This window comes from Coturnix japonica, chromosome 10 (assembly GCF_054131305.1).
Source record: "Coturnix japonica strain WE chromosome 10, WE-NBRP24, whole genome shotgun sequence".
Taxonomy (NCBI): domain Eukaryota; kingdom Metazoa; phylum Chordata; class Aves; order Galliformes; family Phasianidae; genus Coturnix; species Coturnix japonica.
In genome coordinates, this window is record NC_140672.1 from 28861530 (window position 1) to 28884099 (window position 22570).

The 22570-nt window shown below is 41.2% G+C and overlaps 1 long non-coding RNA gene across 1 annotated transcript; it reads right to left on the reverse strand.

The window, feature by feature from the left end:
• Positions 1 to 984: 984 nt before the first annotated feature.
• Positions 985 to 5516, reverse strand: LOC146759599 (uncharacterized). Its single transcript, XR_014932491.1, has 3 exons — positions 4725 to 5516; positions 3580 to 3672; positions 985 to 3343 (listed from the first exon to the last, which is right to left on the reverse strand). It is a non-coding gene; the product is annotated as an uncharacterized LOC146759599 (long non-coding RNA).
• Between the last annotated feature and the right edge of the window lie 17054 nt (positions 5517 to 22570).

Genomic DNA, 22570 nt, shown 5'->3' on the forward strand with positions numbered 1-22570 from the left:
GAGTGGGCCGCAAACACACAGAAATTGAAGCGCCTCAGAAAACGTGGCCGGCACGGGACTCGGCCTGAAGTGCGCCTTTCCCCTGTGAAGTGGGAAAGAATAGAACGTTTGATTGTGCCATTGTGTTGCTGTGGTGTTGGAAGGGCAACGGTGCGGCTCTACCGCCCGTTTAGAACGCTGCTTTGGGGAGTGGGCACAGCAGGGAGGCACGGCGCCTACAGTGCACAGAATTCAACACAGAATCAACACAGAATCAACCATTCCCAATACTTCCCAGCTAAATCATATTCCTCAACACCACATCCAAACGTTTCTTGAACACTCTCATGGTCGGTGACTCCACCACTTCCCTGGGCAGTGCATTCCAATGCCTGACTACCCTTTATGAGAAGTAATATTTCCTAATGTCCAGGCTGAATCTCCCCTGGCACAGCAGGGGAAGCAGAGGAAGCACTCAAACGTGCTTCCTCGTGCACAGAACACGCTCAAAGTTGTGTGGAATGAGACAGCGAGCATAGAATATCTTCATGTGGAAGGGACACAGAAGGTGACTGAGGCCATCACAGGGAGCCCTTGGATTGCTCGCAGCCCTCCCACCTTTCCCCAGTCAAAGTCCATACAAAGTGAGCACTGAAGGAACTGCTGCAGGAGTCTCAGTCCAAAGCTTTGCAATAAATCCTCGCTTGTAGTTGCATGCTTTTTTGTTGCTGTCATTTTAAACCCCCCTCCGGTGTTTTCAGGGTCATCCTCCAGGATCTGTTAGCTCTCAGTTCTTGTGTACTGCCATACAAAGCACTTTTGAAACCCCTGGTGAGCAGAATTACACCCTGCACTTTCAGAGCTTCCCCCACACACACACTGTCAATACACATTGAGCAGCAGCAGGATGGCTCCTATCAACACCCTCCCTGCAGAACATGGAAGGCCTCATCTTTAGTCAATAGTCAAGAACACGACTATCATGCTCAACTCTAATTTCCTCTGTAAATTCAAACGCTGCTTTATTTATTTCACTTCCGTTTTTCCCATTTAGAACAATTTCTAAACAAGTGACAGGCCTTGAATAACACTCACGACTCCGAAATATCTGCAGGTGTAGTCAGTGCCCGTTAACACGTGTCACTTCAGTTAATTGTTGCTAAAAGTGAGCCGAAACAAAAAAAAAAAAAAAAAAAGGCAAATATATATATGCATCCAGCAGAATGATAGTGATCATCGCCATTTGATCAGTCTTCCCTGTGAGTTATATCTGCACGTTACTTTGAGGTAGCGCTAGAAAGAAGCGGTTGGTCCAGAGCATCCCTGCAAAAAGAAACATTCATGGCTTAAGTACCATTTACTATTCATGCATCCTCTTAAGAACCCTTTAACCTTTCTCCATAGCTGTTTTTTCCTCTCTCATTGACTTAGAGATTAATAGAAGCCCCTCAAACCTTCCTGATCAGAGAAGAGATAGGAAACACCCCACTACTATTCCTGAAGAAACTAGCAGGTTTTGTGTAAAGGTACCCCCTGCTGCAGCTGTATCCAATGGAAAGAGTTTACGAAACCATTACTGGATACTCCTATAGGAAACCTCAAACAATGGGGTGGCCACAGACTTTTTCTCTGAGGCTCACATGCTTTGGTCATAGGCCACAACTGCACCAGACTAAGTGAAATCACATACACATAAAGTGGCAAACCTTGTAAGCTTTTGAAGCTGTAACACTGCCATCCAAATTCAAGAGGCCTACACCTACTGTCTTGAGTTTCTCCCCTTCAACAACTCCATATATACACACAAGCAAGTTATTTCCCTCTAGATTCTCTCTGCTTTATCTCTCACCTCTAGCTCAAGTCATGCTCCTGTTACTAAATCCCCTCAACCTAATCCTTTAAAGATCACCAGCTCACACAAGGGAATGGCCCAACAAATTCCTGTGCCCAGCTCCAGTGCTTCTCTGCTTTAGAGAGAGCCAGCTGCAATTGCTGAAACTGATGCCCCTACCCCACCTCCATATATGTATACCTACATCACACATAGTAGTAGGGAACTGCCTCACCTGGCATTAGCAGCTTCCACAGCTACTGCCACAGCAATTTCTGCTCTTAGAATATTCTGTTTCCAACCTGACCTATTTATCATTATATATATTGTGAAGTAACAAGTAATCCAATACACAGAGGGTTAACTAGATCCAAGGCCTAGAAAATCATTGATACCTTCCAAGATGAGTAGTTTAAAGGCACAAGATTGCTAGCTCAAAGCTAAGTTTTCCTCCCTTCTCTCACCTGCTTTGAATACAGTCATCACTTAAGGTTTTGTAACTTCATAACTAAAACACCTAGTCATCAGGAATACCACAGAAATAATCAAGGACAGGCAGGAAATTAAAGCACTGTTATTAGGATATTTGTGTTTATGGTTGCCTCCTTTAAGTCAACAAGTTATCTCCAATAATTTCCAGGTTGAAAAGCATATTGTATACATGCGTATACAATATGTATATTGTAAATGTACAAAGTGTGAGCTGAGAAGTCTAACACTAAGGAGGGTAAGCAAAAGCTGAATGCTGAGGCTGAGATTGACAGCAGGGATCATCCTTAGTCCACAGAACTTTTACAGCTATGGCAGCTGAAGCCTGCACTTCTGTATGCTTAAAATATCAGATTTATAAACCAATTTGAACTGACTTTCACATTAATAATGGTGCCAGACTCCTGCAGGAGGAAGGGAACACAAGGATTTTCATGACAAAACCCAGGAACAATCTCCCACCTTATCCTGTTACGCTAAACAAGTAGTCTACAAGTGAGTGTTAGGTTTTGCCAGTGTCCTAACACACTCGTATAAAAATAAAGATGAATGAGATATCTTTACTACCCCAATTAAATGCCATAAGCCAGAAGAGAACGTCCTACACATACATAAGAGTGAAGTCCCTTGCTGGCAGGTTTGCAGGTTTGTTTCTTTAGAAACAAGAGTAAACAAAAACATCTTTCGTGGCACAATCCAACAAGAACAGAACACATCCACTTCTGCCACAAACAACAACTTCCAACCTTCATGAATCTAAGAATCTTTAACATTCAGCCCACTTTACAACTTTTAGTTACACTTTATAAAGCAGATCTGTCACTGAAAAAAGGACTGTGGAAGCCCAACACTGTCTGCAATTGCTAACATGCTCAGAAAGGACAGATTTAGTATTTGATACCCAAAAAAAGAAAACCTGCACTTCAGAACTGAAATGCTAAAGTTGCAGTTACCACGGGTAAGTAAGTATCTCACTGGTGTATCGCTGGATCCAGAACGCTTTGCCGATTTTACAACAGGAACACTAAAGGTAAACCCAGTCTGCTACAAAAAAGAAAGGTTTTTCAGAGTCAGAAACCTAAGAAACTTTAATGAAATTCACACACAAGCACAGATCTGAAAGCAAGTCTCCAAATTTTTGCTATACATACTGGATGATTAATTATAAGGCAGAAAGCCACATAATTGTTTTCCCCACTAGCACAGCCACCTCTGTCTTAATGGTCCGCAATACTCTACTAAATGTCTGATAAAAAGTTGAGCTTTTTCATTTTACTTACAGACAACGGAGGTAGCACTTCTGCCTCAGTAGATTTCACAATTGGAGATGAAAATCTGAACACAAGACTGCCAACGTTACTTGTTGGTTGTACCTGTATTTTCAAAAGAATGAAAGGTTTATATCTAAGAGCAGCAACTACCTGAATTCAGAATGCAACACAAGTTTTGCAGTGAAGTTCAGAAATCTGGTGTTTTAGTTATTTCTAATCCACAGATTAGAGGAATAATAAAACAAAATGAAGTCTGCTAGTGAGTCTACAAGACATCATCTTTAAAACCAAATCACACAAACCAAGAGAAAAAGATGACATGCTAATTAGGTCTAAATAGATGGAAAAGCAGGAAATTGAAGACATCTCTAAACTCAGCTCTACTAAAGAACTTCCTCAACAGGTTAAAGCAGATATTTGCTTCAAAAAATGCAAAACTATTTCAAGTATTCTAGAACAATTAATGTTTTTTCCTATATAGTAATATTCCAATTATTGCACCCTAGGCTCATTCTATGCAAGGCTTGAATGATCACCTTATGCTACCTCTAATTCAGTAACTTCATATCATGGCGTAACCATAGTAGGCAGTTACTCACTCCCTCAAACATACTCCCATTATTCCCCCTTCCCTCCCGGCCCCATGTTTAGTGCCAAGCATGATGCTATCGGTATGGCTCATCCCTTTGGTCACACGGGACCGAGCCCTCTTCCAGCCCTTGTGCACCACAGCCTTCTTGTTGCCAGGGCTGCTTGAGAAGCAGAAATGGCCTTGATGCTGCGTAAGCACTACACAACAACAGCTGAACACCGGTCTGTTATCAACACTGTTTTCATCACAGACTGGCAACTTTTCATAGCTACTATAAAGAAAATTATCTCTGACAAAACCACTATGAAGAACTTGGCATAAAATCCCACCTCCCTAAAATTCCATAGTGTTTGAACAGTTATCTTTAACCAGACATTTGCAAGTCTAAGACTGACAATCAAAAAACTGCATTTTTCTCTCCAAACTGCAATACAACTCTGACTTACTCAACTCAGTATGAACTAACACCAGTTAATTTCATGAGCACCACAGAAGTTAACTTGCAAAAGAGCAGATACAGACTCATACAGGAAAGCATTTATAACATACAACATAGATTCACCTTGTTCATCACTGATGTTGAAACAGTGCTTGGTGACGATGAGACAGTACTGCTAGTCAGAAAACTAAAGTTGAATGGAGCCAGAGATGCAGTACTGATGGGTAGGGATATTTTTGGGAGTACCGGTTCCTCCACTTCCTAGAGTTGTAAAGTAAAATTTTTCTCTTTTACAAAACATGCTACTTTCTCATCCTGCTCCGCTCTGATTCGCTACAACAGCGAATCTGGAACAAATATAACATTTAAAGTATGGTGTACTGAACCCACACAACAAAACACAAAATACCTACAAAGAAAACTACAGATGAAAGAACATTTACTCTGGTAAATCCAGCCTATACCACATGTAAGGATGCAAATCATATATCAGTACATCTTAAAAACAACAGCGTTTGTTCTTGCCTTTTAAGCTATTTGATAACCAAGACTGAATGAGTTAGGGTTTAAATGAGAACTGCCAATCTAATCACAATCTAATCACAATCTAATCTTGCTGCACAGAAGCACCAAGATCTAAATAGAAATGAATGACTAAGCAGAGGGATAAATTGGTACTACAGACATTCAAGCGTATCCTACGACTTACAAGTGTTTCACTATTATGGTCTGAAAAGTTAATGGAACTTAGCTATTTTTATCTGCATCACTATTTTATTTGAATTACATAAACATACTCCATTGTTTATGATTTCTTTATATTGCATCAGCTAAAAGACCAACATAAAGACTGACACTAAAGATACAGTCATAGGCAGCTCAGATAACATCCAATCAGAAAAATAATCTTGAATATTTGTGCCTACAGTTTGATAAAATAGATCTTTTCCCCTTAAAACAGGAAAAAAAACCTTTCACTACAAGTTCAGTAAGTATCAGCAATCCTAAGTCATCATTAGCAGACATGCAGAACACCATTTTCTAATTCTCTTTTGGACTGCTGGCCCGTACAAGACTTAAACAGGAAAGAATAAATTCAATAAGCTTTGTTTACATACTTGACACTTGTTTCAAGTATCGCTGCATTATAGAAACCATACAAACCTCCACCAAAACATTCCTACTCTTTGGATACCTTGAAAATTGTAATACCAGGCAGAGGAGAGACATGGTTAAGCAGATAAATCAGCATATTCTTTCATATAATTTAAACTATAGAAATGAAATTGCAGTGAAATTCATGGCTTCCATAGCAGTTGTTACAAGATTTCCTCTTCTTGTATGGTATTCATGGGAAAAAGAAAGAAAGAAAAAAAAAAAAAAATAGTGTGTTATTAAAAGCAATGGGAGATTTAGTTGAGCAGTGAAAATATTTAGTTCAGCATCTTGTTATGCTACACACTATTTTTGAGTTCCCTCTAATCATTTCCTATGGTGGAACATGATGAAGAACTGGGCCCCCTACTTAACATATTTCCCATTGCTACCAAGGTAAAAGGTCACCAATACACAGGAATGTTCACCTAACAACATGAGTCATGCAAATATCATCCTTTACCCGAAGGCAAATTCCTGCCCCTTAATATTTAAATCCTATCTAGCTTTCACTGATTTCTAAACATCACATCCTTCAAATATTCAGAACACACTGAGGGACAAAAGGTCCCTCTCTTTTTTCCTTCCCCTGTCTAATAGGATTTTTCACTTATTTTACCAAAGCAAAATGTTGGCAGAGAAAAAAAAGTCAATTAAAACAAGTTCCCTCCTTTGGCAAAGATGTTCACACTAAAGACAGAGCTGAAGACAGCCACTACTATATCTGACTTTAGAGACCTCAACTCTACTGAGACATCTTGTCTAGTACATGGTGCATTTAATGCATAATAGTAGTATATAATGCACTCAAGCTCACTAACCAAGGGACCATGTAAAATCCACTCTCCTCCACCCTTAGCTAACAACTATTCAGTAAGGATAGAGTAATTCTTAAATCTGCATTCTCCTCCAACTTTGTCATGGCCGTAGTTGATGCCACTGTCTCCTTGGAATTCACAGCTCAAAAATTTCTCTTTAAGACTGGTGCCCTTTCTCTCTCTTCTGAAGAAATGAGACAAGTAGGTTTGATTATTTGTTTTTAAATCGCTGCCAAGTGGTACAACTTTTCAGATGACCTTCTTGGAACAGGACCAATATGGGAAGTTGGTTCAGAGCCTTGCCAGGGTAGTCTGCTCTTAGACAGGTGAGGGAGAGCAACGAATGAGTTGAATTCCAAAGAAATATTCCATTTACCTATATTTGTCCCCAGAAGCTCTGTTCTTGTTCTGACACTGTTAGAAACAAACAATAATACAGCCACAGAAGCCTGCTGGCATAAACACATCAGATGGAGAGCAGAATCAAGCCCACTGAATCTTTTATTGCAGTCACTGAGATGATACAGCTACATGGCAGTGCTATAGCTATCAGCTGCAACAAAGCTACCTGGAACACAGTCATTTTTCATAAAACATTCTCTATCCAAACAGTGGAAGAAAATAGGAACAAAGAACCATTTCTTCCATATCAGCAGAACTTCGCTTCTACCAGGTCTGAACCACAGTGCAAGTCTGCTTTCACAGACACAAAGGTTAGTCCACAAAATACTAGTCCAGTTTCTAAGGCAGAGACAAAGCTTGCAGTGGTGATAGAGTGTTTAACTTGGGTTTCCAGTATGGTAGCACCACAAAGGTCCAAAGGCTTTTGGCCCTGAAGACCTTTTACTCCATTTTGAGTATAACATACAGAAATCCTTCCTTTAGACTTAACACCAAAACTTTGGAGAGCTCCAAATAGTTCGGGGAATAACAAAACCCAGCAAAGAAAAGTCAGGCCAATTACAAGCATGCCTTGCTCACTGTAGATTCAACCAAGTGCTTGGATCAGATCAAGAAAAAGCAGAACGATACACTTTTCCCCGATACTTCTGTCTGCTCATTCCCTCTCTGCCCTGGAGCAGTCAATTACGCATTAAGAGAGCACAGCAAAGACACCACTCTCAGCTGTAACTGCTTTTGCAAGGCCACATCTTCTGTCTCAGAAATCCCAGGCCACAGTCTGCTAATTGCTAACAGGCTGAAGAGAGCTTTGCAACCCCTTAATGATAATAACCCTGACAAGCCAAAGAACAAGGCCGACAGTGAAAGGAAAGAGACCTAAGTGTCACTCGTTTCCTTGCAGAGGCATTGCCAAGGAGAAAGTGCTTAAGAATTTGCAAATGCAACTGAGCAGTACAGCTTGCAGAGGTGTTGGAGAGTGTTCACAGTCAGCCTAAGGCATGGTGGCAGCACCCAGGCAGGCATGGAGGACATGGGGACAGCACCACTGTGCTACGTGGGGCTCTTACACCTCATCCTGAGATTGCTCTAAGGGTCAGCACCACTCATTCCTGCCTTATCCCTGTTTCTGACCACATTTTGCTTTGGTTGTGATGGCTTTGGGATTGATGTATTAGGCGGCACGAACTCACGGGATGTAACGCGATAGGCCTCCCCGTGCTCGGTAATGTATATGTATGAGGCTGAAATTGGAGCCCTATATAAGGGTCTCACACGGTTCATTAAACGCCATTTTACAGCTCACCATATTGGTGTGATCAGCGTGCAACTTGGTCATGGGGCCGTCAGATGCACATTCTCAATGATGGACGTAGTTCTTTAGGTTACCTTACACAAGGCAACAATTGGTGCCCCGTGTGAGGACGTCCTGAGAGTGAGTGTGCGACGGCTAACCGCGAGACGGACGCGAATCCTACGGTTAGATCCCGTGGAAGCGCCGGAGGGGCGATATATTGGCTGCAGCTACTGATTATCCTGCGGTAAGACCGTGGAAGACCGTGGGACTTTGGGCCCGGGTATATATACAAAGGGTGCGAGGACGTACGGTGTCGAGCACCAGAAAAAACATGGATTCCGTCACAAAGGTACTATTACGGGTTTGTAAAACCCACTGCGGTAGGAATGCTCCTTCTATGAAGGAGATTGTTGCCGTTATTACTTTTTTGCAGGAAGCGGAGCTTTCACCCTCCCCTTGTAATTTGCTCGATTCGGAGCGGTGGGAATCTTTCACCGCTGCCCTGCTCCTAAGAGCAACAAACGATTATAAGGCGGAGGAGTTAAAAACCTGGGTTTTGGTCCTGGGTGCGCTTAAAGCGGCTAAGGAGGAGAAAAAGATCCAGGCAGTCGCGAATGGGGTTTTTGGGGTGGGTTCCGGGACGTCTGGGGTCCCGGAGGGTGCGGAGGAACCGCTCCCTTGCGGCGACTCCGTACCCAAGATGGCGCCGACCACGCCGGCCGTTTTCACAATGGCCATGGCGGCGCCCGAAACAACTCCGGAAGGGATGGCGGAAGTTGCCTCATCTGGGGAGGCGCCGCCATATTATCCCCGCCTATACCCCTGTTTGCAGAGCTTTCGTTCACCTGAGGGGGGTGGGTCCTGTCCGAGGGAGGGAGAGTCATGGGGGGAGGCGCGCCGTGGAGGCGTTAAGCCACCCCTAGACCCGCCCCCGGAGGAGGGACCTCATCCCGCGAAAGGGGAGGAACGAAAGGTACTGCCTGCCCCTACCCCTTTGGTTTCGCCTCCCGAGGAGGGGGAGGAGAAAGGGGAGGAACAAAAGGTACTGTCTGCCTTCACCCCGTCGGTTTCGTCTCCCGCGAAGGGGGAGGAGAAAGGGGAGGAACGGAAGGAATTGCCTGTCCCCACCCAGTCGGTCGTGGTTCCCCGGAGGAGGGGGGAGAAGTGGGAGGAGCGAGAGATATCGCGTAAGCCCACTGATTGGACTGACATTTGCGATACAATGCGAGAGGTGGGGCTCAAGGAGCGGGACTGGGCGGTGTTCCCAATTGTAGTCAAACAGGAGGGACCGGTTTGGGTACCTTTGGAAGCAAAAGCAGTTGCTCGGTTTATAGAGGCGATTGACAAAAAGGGATTGAGATCCCCGATGACAATGAGTGCCTTTGAGGCTCTCGTAGCCCCAGGTCCCCTACTCCCATATGATATTGAAAGCCTTATGAGAGTAGCCCTCGAACCAGTACAGTTTACTGTGTGGAAGGAGGAGTGGATAATACAACTCAAAGCTGTTTTAGCACAGGCTGCGCGCGATCCACAGCATCCAGCAAATGGGAAGGAGGGAGATCCAAAAACTGATTTAATGAGGCTTTCAGGTTCATCTGCAGATTTGGCTGGATCTGCAGAGAGGCAGCTTAGGGACCTCCGCCCAGGAGAGCTGCTTGCCACCACGGGGGCAGCTACCTCTGCTTTTATACACTTTATAAGAAAAGCAGAGCCTGTAGCCCCGTGGTCAGAGATTATGCAGGGTCCCTCAGAGTCATTCTCTGAGTTTGCCAATCGATTGATACGGGCAGTAGAAGGATCGGAACTGCCTAAGGAAGCGCTGACTTCTGTTATAAAGGACTGCCTGAAGCAAAAGGCTCATAAAAGTGACTCTTCAGAAAAAGGAAAAAGAACAGATAAAGAACTGCTGCTAGTACCAACGAGAAGGACATCTGTTGTATCACTTGCTGTGTGTCTTTGTGTAATTGCATTCATTACCGGGGGAGAGGGTACTCACTTAACATCACAACCAGAAAATATTTGGGTTACATGGTCTAATCGAACTGGGCAGAAAGATTTCTGCCTTAGCCTGCAGTCAGCCACATCACCGTTTAGAACATGCCTTATAGGTGTACCCAGGTGGGACCCAAAGGAGTTTAACGGATATGTGCATAAGAACAACTGCAAGAGAGATGCAGTGGACAAAGTTTTCTTTATGAAAGCATTTGAGTCTAAATTCACTGACTGGGCCAGAATGTCTGCATGTTTTATTAGATCCTTGAACACCTCCTTGCCCTGGGATCCACCAGAGTTGCAGCTTCTTGGATCCCAATCGGTTGGTAACGTAACATGGAATAAGAACTCTCAAAAGTGGGAACGCCCGGTTAGATGTTTGTATTTTTCGGGTTTTAGGACACCGGGTCAACTGTCCAATCGCAGGGTATGGGAAGGCCTACTCGGGAATGGGGCACCATTCTCGGGAACAACTGGGTCGGAACCCTTTACTTTACTTAACCCCATTCAATTTGACATATATAGCTTGTCAGGGGCATATTGTGGTTTCTCAGCTGAAAGGGTGCAGGGATTCTCCTGTCCCTGCTCCGGGGATGGCTCCAAGAATGGATTTGCAGACCAATGCATAAAGCAGGGTGGGAGGTGGCTCTCTTACAATCAGAAGTATGTGGTACGTCATCCTAACGGGTCCACCTATAATCTCTCATGCTACTGGGGCCCTGACGATCTGGCATGTTCTGGTTGTTGTTCTCGAAAGGAACCTTTAGCTGGGGAAGGAATAAACTGCAATGGTACAGCCAAGGCCCTTCCTAAGGACATATTTTTGATATGTGGGGATAGAGCTTGGCAAGGGATACCAAAGAATCCAGTTGGGGGGCCGTGTTATTTGGGAAAGCTGACATTGTTGGCTCCCAATCACACTGCAATGATAAATGTTATGAAAAAGATCGATCGAGCTCGACGCCAGAAAAGGTCAATAAAAACATTGGACCAGGATTGTAGTGATGAGGTTCAGCTGTGGGGTCCCACAGCTAGAATCTTTGCATCTGTCTTAGCTCCGGGAGTAGCTTCAGCCCAGGCCCTAAGAGAAATTGAGAGATTGGCATGCTGGTCCGTGAAGCAAGCTAATGTCACCACAGCAGTCCTGTCGGAACTCCTGATGGACGTTAACAACATCAGACACGCTGTTCTTCAAAATAGAGCTGCAATTGACTTTCTGCTGCTTGCTCAAGGGCACGGGTGCAAGGACTTTGAAGGGATGTGTTGTTTCAATCTGAGCGACCACAGCGATTCGATACATAGGAAGTTGGAATGGATGCAAGAACACACGAAGAAGATCGCAATAGATGATGCATTCGGAAGCTGGTTGGAGGGACTGTTTGGTAATCTGGGCCCATGGCTTAAGCAGTTTCTCAAAGTATTAATCATAGGTATTTTATTCTTTTTAGCTTTAATGATTTGCTTACCTTGTTTGTTTCAATGTGTCCAGGGTTGTTTACAGCGTATGATAGAAAGAATGTTTAACGAAAAAATGGAGTACCAACGGGTATATGATAAACTTTGAGAAGAAGGAACTGTATAAACCCAAGATGCCTTGGATATAATCATTAGAAAACTACTGATGTTATTAGATATTGCACTACCTACCTCTGTAGCTTGTCTACCTCACTTTTTAGATAACTTATTAAGTTTAAATTATAGAGACTAACATTTTTATATTAGGATTAAGGATTAGCGTTCGGGATGTAACGGGGCATACTTTATCGAGCATGGAGAGGGGGAAATGATGTATTAGGCGGCACGAACTCACGGGATGTAACGCGATAGGCCTCCCCGTGCTCGGTAATGTATATGTATGAGGCTGAAATTGGAGCCCTATATAAGGGTCTCACACGGTTCATTAAACGCCATTTTACAGCTCACCATATTGGTGTGATCAGCGTGTAACTTGGTCATGGGGCCGTCAGATGCACATTCTCAATGATGGACGTAGTTCTTTAGGTTACCTTACACAAGGCAACATGGGATCCTTTGACTGACTTCCAATTGTTTTTCGGCCACTCCATATCTGACATTTTGACTCCTCAGATGTTTGATTTTGGCTTGTATGTTCTGCAATGCCCTATTCCTACATCCACCCTCACTGTGTTTTCCTGTGTTTCTTTGAGTCCTAATCAGGAGGCTGTCTGAACTGATAAATGCCCCCCAAGGCATGGTCCCAGCTGCAGGAATACAGTTCTGCAACCTTTTACTTTTATGTTTCAGCTGCATCCTATTCTGTCTCAACTCAATTTATAAGCCAGTGTTCATGGAACACCTGTGGAATTTCTGAAGTGCATTTACATGTGATTGTTGGCTTGTACTTCAGGCAACAGAAGCAAATAAAAACTGAAATTCATTGCAATGACCTAGAGGTACAGGAAAGCAGACCTTGAGTCTTAATCACTTGAACACGCCATGAATGACTTAACAAATTAATATTAAAAACTGTAGGAAATACAAATCCTTCTCAAAATAATGTTCTAAACAGCAGAGAGTGGTAAAGAAGAGTATTTATGCTTCTGTTCTACACAATTAATATTATTTACTACTTCAAAAGAAAATCACTGACAAAGCTGGCTACAACATAAACATAATCTAAATTTGTTGTCAGCTAATAGAGGCCATGTGCGCCATCACCTGGATGTGAGAAAATGATCAATTTTCCTGTTACTTCTGACTACAATGTCTCAGCAAGATACAGAAAATAAGAAGTTTTCCTGCCTTGTCCTTCTCCTTCAGAGCATTTTCATTTAGTTCATATTCACATTGTTTAAAAACAGAGCAAACTCACGCTGGTCATGCTGGAACCACTTAACCACTCTAGTGTTTTACTGGAGCCTATTCTCCCTCTGCATTGGAGACTTCTGAGCTATAGGGAAGCTGGAAGAAGATTCAAAACACTGAACAAAAACAGATGGTTGAGAATGGTGTGCTAGAATAACTCCCAAACACAAACACATAGGAGAAAAGTCATGTTAGGTTTAAAAAGAGAGAATACTAACCAGGTCCCAGAAAAGTCTGAAAAGCTGTATTATGTTTTTAAGTATAAGAAACAATAATTCACCAAACTTTCCAGACATAATTTGATGATGCTTCTGTCTCAGGTGCAGAGAGAAGAAGAATTTGTTTAAAGTGTGCCAAATAATTCACCATGATATTAAGTTATGCCATCTGGAAATGGGATATAGAACTCAGATTTCTCTCAAGATCAGATTTAGAGAAAGCATCTCATACTTTGATAGGCCATTTAAAAGCAAACATCTTACAGCCGACCCCAGATGCTTTCTCTATTTGTATCAAGTGCTTATTAAAGCTCCTCATCATAAGTAGGTTTTTGTTTTCCAGTCTTTTTATTTCCAAGGGCAAACACAGATGGTGCACAGCAGCATAATGCAGGAAGGACTCAGGCTGAGAATGAGCAGCAGTGTGGCAGAGGGCTGTCTCACGTGGGGTGAAGCTCAGGCCTTGCAAGCAGGAAGATTTCTGGTCATGCAGCATTTGCTAATAAGCAAATGTCCTGTAAGCACAGTCTCGTGGCTTCAAGGTACTGCAGTTTTTCCTCAGAGTCCAATAAAGACCCATCAGGGATAAGCAGCATCAAAGAAAATTCTAGTTAAATAATAGTGAAAAATGTGGATCAGAACTGAAACTGGGGCCCATAAAGGGTATGGAATACTCATCCTTGGAGATTTTTAAAACTTGATTAGACAAGAATTCCAGTAACCTGGTTTAGCTTTGAAGCGTACCCTCCTTTGAGCAAGGCATTGGACCAGAGGACCCAAAGGTCCCTTCCAACCTGAATTATTCAATACAGCTAAGCGGCACTAGCTGTACTGATGCAGAGCATTGGGAAAAGACAGGCAGGTAAGATTTGCAAAATCTGTCAGCCTCAAGATATCAAACTTACACTTGCAGGGCAAAGCAACAATGGAAGTAAGTTTCATCATCCTTCCCCACCAACAGCAGTATCACAGGTATCCCACTGATCCTTCTCCCCAGCCTCTGACTCATCCATAGCATGCTCTTTATGGCAGGGCTGAAGTAAGAAAATCCATTTCCCTATACCCTTTCTCTGCTCTTTCCTCCAGTACCTCCCCAGCAAAATTTTCACATTCCCACTGCGTTCACCTGAGCTCTGAATGCCTAACAAGAAATGCAAAAGCATCTAGCAATCATAATAGGTGTTAAAATCCTGCACGTTGTTTTTACCTGGTGTAACAAGCAACCATGAGGCATTATGCAACTGACCCAATTTGAGGCATTTAACATACCAAGGCTTAGCAAAGAGTGCCTGCTACAATCTACAGATTCTGTTCCCAATGAAAATCAGTAACCCTGTTACTGGAGGCAAAGCCAGACCCTACACGTCAGTGCCGCCTATCCATATTTCTAAATAAGTTGTGCAGGAAACATATTAGTTTCTAATCTTGGTGCTTCAGTGCCTAAATGAGCCTCATCACCATAGCAACAGATGGCTTCACAATCTTTAATGCCCTTATTTTCACAAGTCCTCTGAGAAATAGAGGAGGACAGCTGTCCCCATTTCACAACTGTGTAACTGCCAGGCAAAGAGGCAAAGTAATTTGCCCCAAATCCTGCAGGAAATGTATGGAGAGCAGGATGTCAGGGCATCAGGTTTCCCAGCCTTCCTACACATGCTCCAACCTACCCCATCCTTACTGCTAAAAGTACTTCCTACATCTATGGATACAGGAGCATGGCCTTTAAAAAAATGGCTTTTCTATTTGAAAGCTTGGGTCTCCTAAAAGGCTGGCCTGTCTCTGCAGGGAGATGACCTACAGAGGAGGTCCAAAGGGCAGTGGAAAATGGACTTGGCCAATTCATTAAGCCGGAAAGCAGTGATGCCGTGTGTAAATCTCACAAGTTTCATAGCGTTTTAAGAGGCTGCTAAGGGTTCTAATTCTGTAATTCCTTTCTGTTGTATTTGGCAAGCATCTGGCTTTTACTCTGTCCACAGTGTGCACTCCAGGGAACAACACATTAAGGAAGCCAGCAAAACCAATACTTGTCCAGTTGTTCTGGATGTGTCAGATCACAGCAGATTTTCCCAGGCAGGCGCAAACTCTGCAGAAAGCCATATCTCCCCTTCCAATGTCATCTGAACTTGTATTTTGTTTTAATTCAGTCTATTCTCCTTCCCAGGCATAAAACTTAAATTTCCAAATTTGGGATATTCTGATCATGTCCTTCTATGTTGAGCTGTTTCAGCACAATTCATTGCCCAATCAAGATAGGTTTCTAAACCCATTTTACGTTGTTCTGTTTCCTCTCAAAGTTCAGACATTCTCTTGATTCTCTTATTTATAATGGCTTATAGGTAAAACAAATTTAACTCATGCAATTTGTACCTCTATTTTATGAGGGGAAAAAAAAAAAAAAAAAAAGAAGAAGAAGAAGAAGAAAAGAAGTAAGACAAGGTTCATTCATCAATATAATCTTTTTCGTTTACAATTAGCATCGGAGTTGTATACAAAACGTCTCAGCCCTAAAATGCCTCTACTTATCACAGCAGTCTACACTGTTTATATTTATGAGGCAATTTGCACAAATGCCTTCAGATTGATGCGGCATTTATATTTATTTCATTTTTCTACTTCTGGTATTTTGTGTTCCTCTTCCCTTTATATTGCCTTTTTGAGAAACCTGCTTCATTCATCTCTCAGGAAGAACTGCTTTAAGAGAGGCAGATGGGAGCACCTATAAAGTGAAATATCGAAACTGTCTCTACATGACATAAGCGTCCTCCTGGTACTGCTGAATATTACAGCTTTTAAAAGTCATGTTTTACTTTGGAAATAGAAGCAATTACTTTTAATTGTAGTTCTCAGCATGAAAAACTTGGAAAAGGGATGTTTTTCTCCTCTTCAAGTCAGATCCTTATATTAAAAACAGAAACACTTCAGCACACACTGAGAAACAGGCCATAGTTACCCTAGGAATATACAGCAGCAGCACCGTTAAGCATGACTGCATTAAAAAGATATGTTAAGTGTGAAGTTGCCTTAGGTTTATCTTGGCTGTCTTAACTCTGATGAGATTAGAGTTGCAGAAGCAAATGCAAACTGCCTGTCCCTGTTTTACTACAATAAACTTGGAGCTTCTTTAAACTACCAAAACATGTCAGTGCTTCACTGTATTGCCCTGTTCTGAATGTTATAACTTGGTTCTTCAGTTATGGAGAAGGAGTTGAAAACCACGACAGATGCTTTAAACTAAAGATGGATTGCAGAGCTACACCACTCAAGACAACTGATGCTAGGAACAGAGTTCAGCTCAGGCTACGCAATTGACCTCTTCAGTTCAAATATGCTGTGATGAAGTCTATCAAGCAGTCTGCTACCAAAGAAAAAAAGTCAAGGCAGCACAGAGGAAAACACGAGGATGCTGTGGCAAAAATAGACATAGAAACCAAAGGATTCATGTCTATGGTGTGGAACATTTAAACAAATGGACTTCTTGATGGATGTCCCAGCAATGGGGATTAGTGTTGCTTTTGTAACACTAAACTGAAGGTTTAGTTCAAAGGCTGAACGTCCACATGCTCATATACAGAAAGTGTAAAAATGACCTGTCTCCCTTCATAGGGGTGGAAATTAAACAGCATTAACTAGTAACTACTTACTGTGGCATCACACACCATCGAAGAGAGAAAATAGAAGTACTTTAAAACATATGAGGCGCATAACAATTTGATGAACAGGCAAATTCAGCAGCCTTTGCCTGAAGTTGAACAAAACAGGTTTCACGTGTCAGTTTGCATTTATGGTTACTATCAACAGCTATTGGCAAGGATTAGGTCACCAAAAGTAATTTAGATGATAGAGCACGGCTGGAGTGGCATACTCCCAATCCATTTTCATTCCGTGTATTAAAACAAACTTCCCTTAGATTTCTACTTGCATTTCTCTGAAACAGTCTCACTAGAAGATAGCACAATTGAATTAACAACTGCTTATATCAAATGCATTTTTCTTGCATGTTCTACCTGCCCAGAGGTATGTCTGAAAGTGGACCAGAGTTTAATGGAGATGAATTTAAAGAGCACCTAAAGACAAGCAACCACTAGTCACCATTATTCTTCATTTAAATAGGTATTGGAAAACAGTATCAAAATAAATTGCTTATTTGAAAGACCTTGGAATCAGTTTCCTATCCGTATTCCGTACTATTTAATTAAGGAACAATACCATTAAAGTGTGGGTTGTCACCCTCCAACACTGTGTTCAACAGAAAATTGAAAACCAGAATGCCTGCCTACGCTGTTGAAACCCAGTGTCAAACACATTAGAGATTTGCTGATTTATAAAGCAACAGACAGAGAAAAACAAAAAATAATACAATTAGAAGCCTTAGAAACTATCCTATTTCATGAAAATAGTTCTGTGTATCTCAATAAAGAGAAACAATGGTTGTAAAAAGAGATAGTGTCTCAAGAGGTTGCCCTCATTTATATGAGATTGTCATCACAGACGCATTTTATGAAGGAGTAGACAACTTATTCTCACAAACACACAAAGAAAGGATATACGTGGCACTCAGTCTGCCCTCTTGCCTGAATGGGACTGGGAGCATACTTCCAGTATAAGTGGTACAAATATTTCAGCTTTATTACATCTGCTGCTTAGCAATCGGGGAGGTAAAAATCCATGCTTCTTTGGCTTCAGAGTGACTTCACATGCTGAACTGCCTTCAGTTCTAGTTAGTAGATAGCAAATTTTGCTTTATGTTAATAAAATGGACAGAGTTTAAAGACAAGTAAGACACATGAAGTAAAGGAACTCATCTATAAGGGAGAATTAAGAGTCTCCATAACCTGTCCAAACCACTGGATGACACACTTTTGCTTCATCTGCACTTCCATGCCAGAAACCACTTTGTTAGTCTGCCCTTCTGCTTTTATCTGTCACACAGCAACAAAATGCAATGGAATATTGGTGGGAATTTTCATTCTCTACTGCCGTACCACCACCATCTGCCTCTAATGTTGTAGGCCAACAAAGTAGGAAGCATTATTTTTGAAGCAGACCTCATATTTCACCAATGTGGATGAATTATCATTAGTTTTGTTCAAAATTAATTTTAGGTGGAATATATGCAGCAAAATAAGAAACCTTTTCCTCTGATGAGAACCTTCCTGCGAACTCCAGAAGCATGAAGCTCAGACTGAGCTTCCCTGTGTCGATGGATCAGCACGAGTTCCATACAGAGCAATTTCATACACTGCTGCATCAGATCTCTTAGAAACAGTACACTTGATATCTTAAGTATTTCTTGATAGTGATTCGTATTAGGCAGTAGAACATCCTCCTGAGAAAAGATAAGGCAGCCTTATTGTTGAGAGCATATCAAACCAGGAGAGCACAATACTAGAAACCATAGTCCAGAGAATAAAACCTGTAACGGCCTTGTTGATGACTGAATAAGGCTTTTCCATCTTTAATATCTCCAGCGATGCACAAGCCCTTAGGAAAGCAAAACTGATTCATATCTAACAAGTCACAATATTAAATTCATATTTTGGAGGAAAGAAAAAAAAAAAAAAGGGAATTCTTCTTGCTATCCTAAAGATAAAATGAGGTCTATCTAACTACTAGCACTACTGTGGGACTTTAGGACTAAATTTTAAACAATCTGCCATTCTAATATAAAATATGAACAAAACTACTGAATGCTAATTTTTTCTGAACTAATACTTGACATATTTCTCCTTCCTTTATTCACATTTTTCTTCTCCTTCTTTTCCACTGTAAGTGGACTCACATAAATACTGTTCCATTACCTAAATTCCCAGTCCAAATTACAGCAGTTATTCCTCTAAGGAATTGCTGAGTTCTGAATAATAAGATCTTAGTGAGCTTTCAGCAAGAAACCAGAGAACAAGGTGCTCCTCTAAAGCAATATCAGAATTGATTTCTTTACATATGTCAGAAACAACTGGAAAGAAAATGTATTAAGTACAGCACTGTCAGCCACAATCGACTGAAAGCCTGAAAGACTGGGGGAAAGAAATTGCTAATCCAGGACCCTCAGAGTCTTCTTGACGCCTACTTTTCACAGAAGATCCAGCTGTTCTAGAATTCAAGCTGACCAAAGCTTTCAGAAAGAAGACTGCGAAAAACTGTGGCCAACCCAATATTCAGAAATATGGAACAAACAGATGCCAAGAACCCAATCTGCCCTTTTCAGAAAACATGCCAAATATCGTTCTCTACTTTCCTGTATTCCCTCCTGTATAAACTTGCTTTTTTTATTTTTATTTTTTTAAGAAGGATAAAGAAATGGTTATATAAAAGCACACAGAAAATGGCTTAATTTAAAGAAAAGCTGTGCTCTAAAAGACCAGGAATACTTCACTTATGCTTGTAGAAAAGCATCATAAGCTACTCAAGTAACTCCCAGACCATTTAATTTCAGTAAAAATCACCTGAAGGAAAAACCTGTGAATGAATATCATGATTCCTAGCAGAAACAGCTGGCTTTACACCAGAGCTAAGCCCTCCATCTCCATCCACTACATAGAGTGAAGCAAGACCAAGGAATGCAGATCATGCCCAGAAAACAACCTCAAAATACAAGCGTGAAATAACCACAGCCTATGCCATTTCCTCCCCTTACTTCAATCTTTTACCAACTTCTGATAAATTAAATTAATTTTAAAAAGCAAGAGAAGTTAAAGCATCGGAATGAACATCAACATACTGAGTTGATCTCTCTCTTCCCAGATGTACTGGTTGCTACCAATTTCCCATGAATTTATCTATGTTAGCCAAATAGGCACCTGAATAGCAACAGGTTCTCCTTATGCCACAGCAAAATGAGAGTGCAGAGTGCATAAAACTGTTATTAAATGGAGCCAGAATCTGTCAAACAGTCCTTAGATAAGTGACTCAAGAGGAAAAATGATTTGGGACAAAGGCTATGCCTTTTTTGTTACTGTTGTTCCAAAACACTTTCCTTGTGGGTATTAACAGTTCAACGTGAGTTCCTCCTGTTTCAATCCTTAGCTGTTTTTTTCTTCCTTTTGAAGTTTTGCCCAATCACTTATAATAATAATGAATAATTTACTAAAAGAAAATCAAAGAAAACATAAGTCTGTCTTAATATTGGCATGTCAAATGATGTTTAACAGTTGCTTAGCACCACGGATTTCAGTAGAGCATTTCCTCATCCTCATTAGTGTAAGTCAGAGAAGCAGCAGCAACACAATGAAACATTTGCAGAATTTTCTAAGTGGCTTACTTCATCTAAGAGGAACAGCACTTCACTATAATAGGAATGATTATATGTGGATTTAGCTCAATTAAGCATCACCTTGGTAATGCTCTCTCTTTTGTTATCCAAACATCCTTGTGTATGTTTATCAGGACGACTGAAGTTTGCCCAGGAAGCCAAGTTAAATTTCTAGCTTTATAGTTAAAGGAGCCAAGTTTAAAGAAACATTTCAAACACGTACTGGCTGTATTCCCTGACAAGTCCCTTCCACCTTTTTTCTGAACCTTACCCACGAAATTAAATATATTAGGTTGCATGATCAGAGAAAGAGTGGCTGGTCATGCATTCCCCCTGAGCATACAAGGTACCTATAGAAACTAAGAAAGACTTCTCCCAGGCAGCTGCACAGATAAACTCATTTTTCAGAGTTGTTCAGGACTCTATGCTTCTGTAAAAGATAATACACATTTCCAGATAAAAATCTCATTTCCCATCTGTGCTGCATCCGATGCATCATGACAAACATCTTGAATAAAAAGAAATCTAAGGGACTCCTAGAAATAAAGTATAAACTCAAAGGGCATTTGATGGAAACTTCAAGAACAACTTGTGAGTGGTTTTTTCATGTTTTGTATTTGCACCTATGTGGCATATTAACTTGGTACCAGCCTGCACATGCAGACCCCAGAAAATTATGCATGAATGCTCTGTGTCCTATCATTTATAGAGAGCAAGTTCCAAACACACTGCCTACTTTTTTCCTTGTCAAATGGCATACACAAGAGGCAATGTTTACCATATTTATAACACAATGTTCAGGTTTGTAAGGCTTAAATCCTACCTGTGGCAGCAAAATTATTCTGTGCTCAAGTTACTCATGTCCCCTCGTTAACTCTTTACTACAATTGGTGCCTCATGGCAGACAAGCAAAAATCTAAATTCCTGCATTAAGGTGTCATAAATCACAGTGTGGCAGACTCAGATTACACCAGGATTCATGCAGGCTTTTAAAAAATTGCATAGTCAGAATGAGCAAGCTAACTGCTGGGAAGTTAAAAACCATGGCATCTCTTTGCGGCAGCTTTTCCTCTTCTGGTCTGTGTCCGGACAGCTTCTTAAAGCTGATCACACATTCATGTGTTCAAAACTAATAGTGACAAAAGCAAAAAGATAAACAAAGAGACATAGCAAGTTCTCTTAAAGCATTCTGAATTCATAAAAAATTAAGGTGATAAACAAGAAGTACAAAGATCATGCTCCTTTAAAATAAGAAGGCTCATCACGAAAGAAAACTCAAACGACAGTCACCTCACAACAGAAATATCCTGGTTTTCAATGTTTCTTTGACTATTCAAGCGCTCCAACAGCCAATAAGATCAAAACACTATGTATTTTTAGTAAGGTACCCAAATTTGACGTATTTCATAACAAAAACTCTCTGAGAGCATTCTTGTTCTTCTATGTCAGCTACTGCATTTGCATCAGTTTAAGGGCAAAGTTCTTCTAGTTCAGAAGAGAGCAAGCAGTGCGTCATAGAATGGCTCAGGTTGGAAAGGACCTTAAAGAAAATCCAGTTCTAATTCTCCTTAATATTCTTAATATTTTTTTCCCCACTGAAATAGACCATGCTTAGTAGAAAAAGGTTTAGATACCAGTCCCATGAGGTCCTTCGACAGTGCTAGTACTTATTTTTCTCCTTCACAAGGTCATTTAAATTTCAAACATTAATTTACGTGGTCCTTCATGTCAAAAGAAAACAAACTTGTTGTCACTCAGTCCATAGGTTTCAGATTACTTCTCAATGAAACATCTTCTTAGACATTTTATATACATTCACCCAAAATGGTACATGAAAAGAGGTAGATGTTCCTATCTTCAAGGAGCTTAATTCATCTTGCATTTTATACCCCTCTGGACAGGAATTAAATAAAAAATACCCAAAAAGAAGCATAGAACTTTCATATGACACGGGAGGAAGAAGGCCCAAAATGAAATTATACTCCAAATAGAACAGAAATACAAGCAAGCACTAG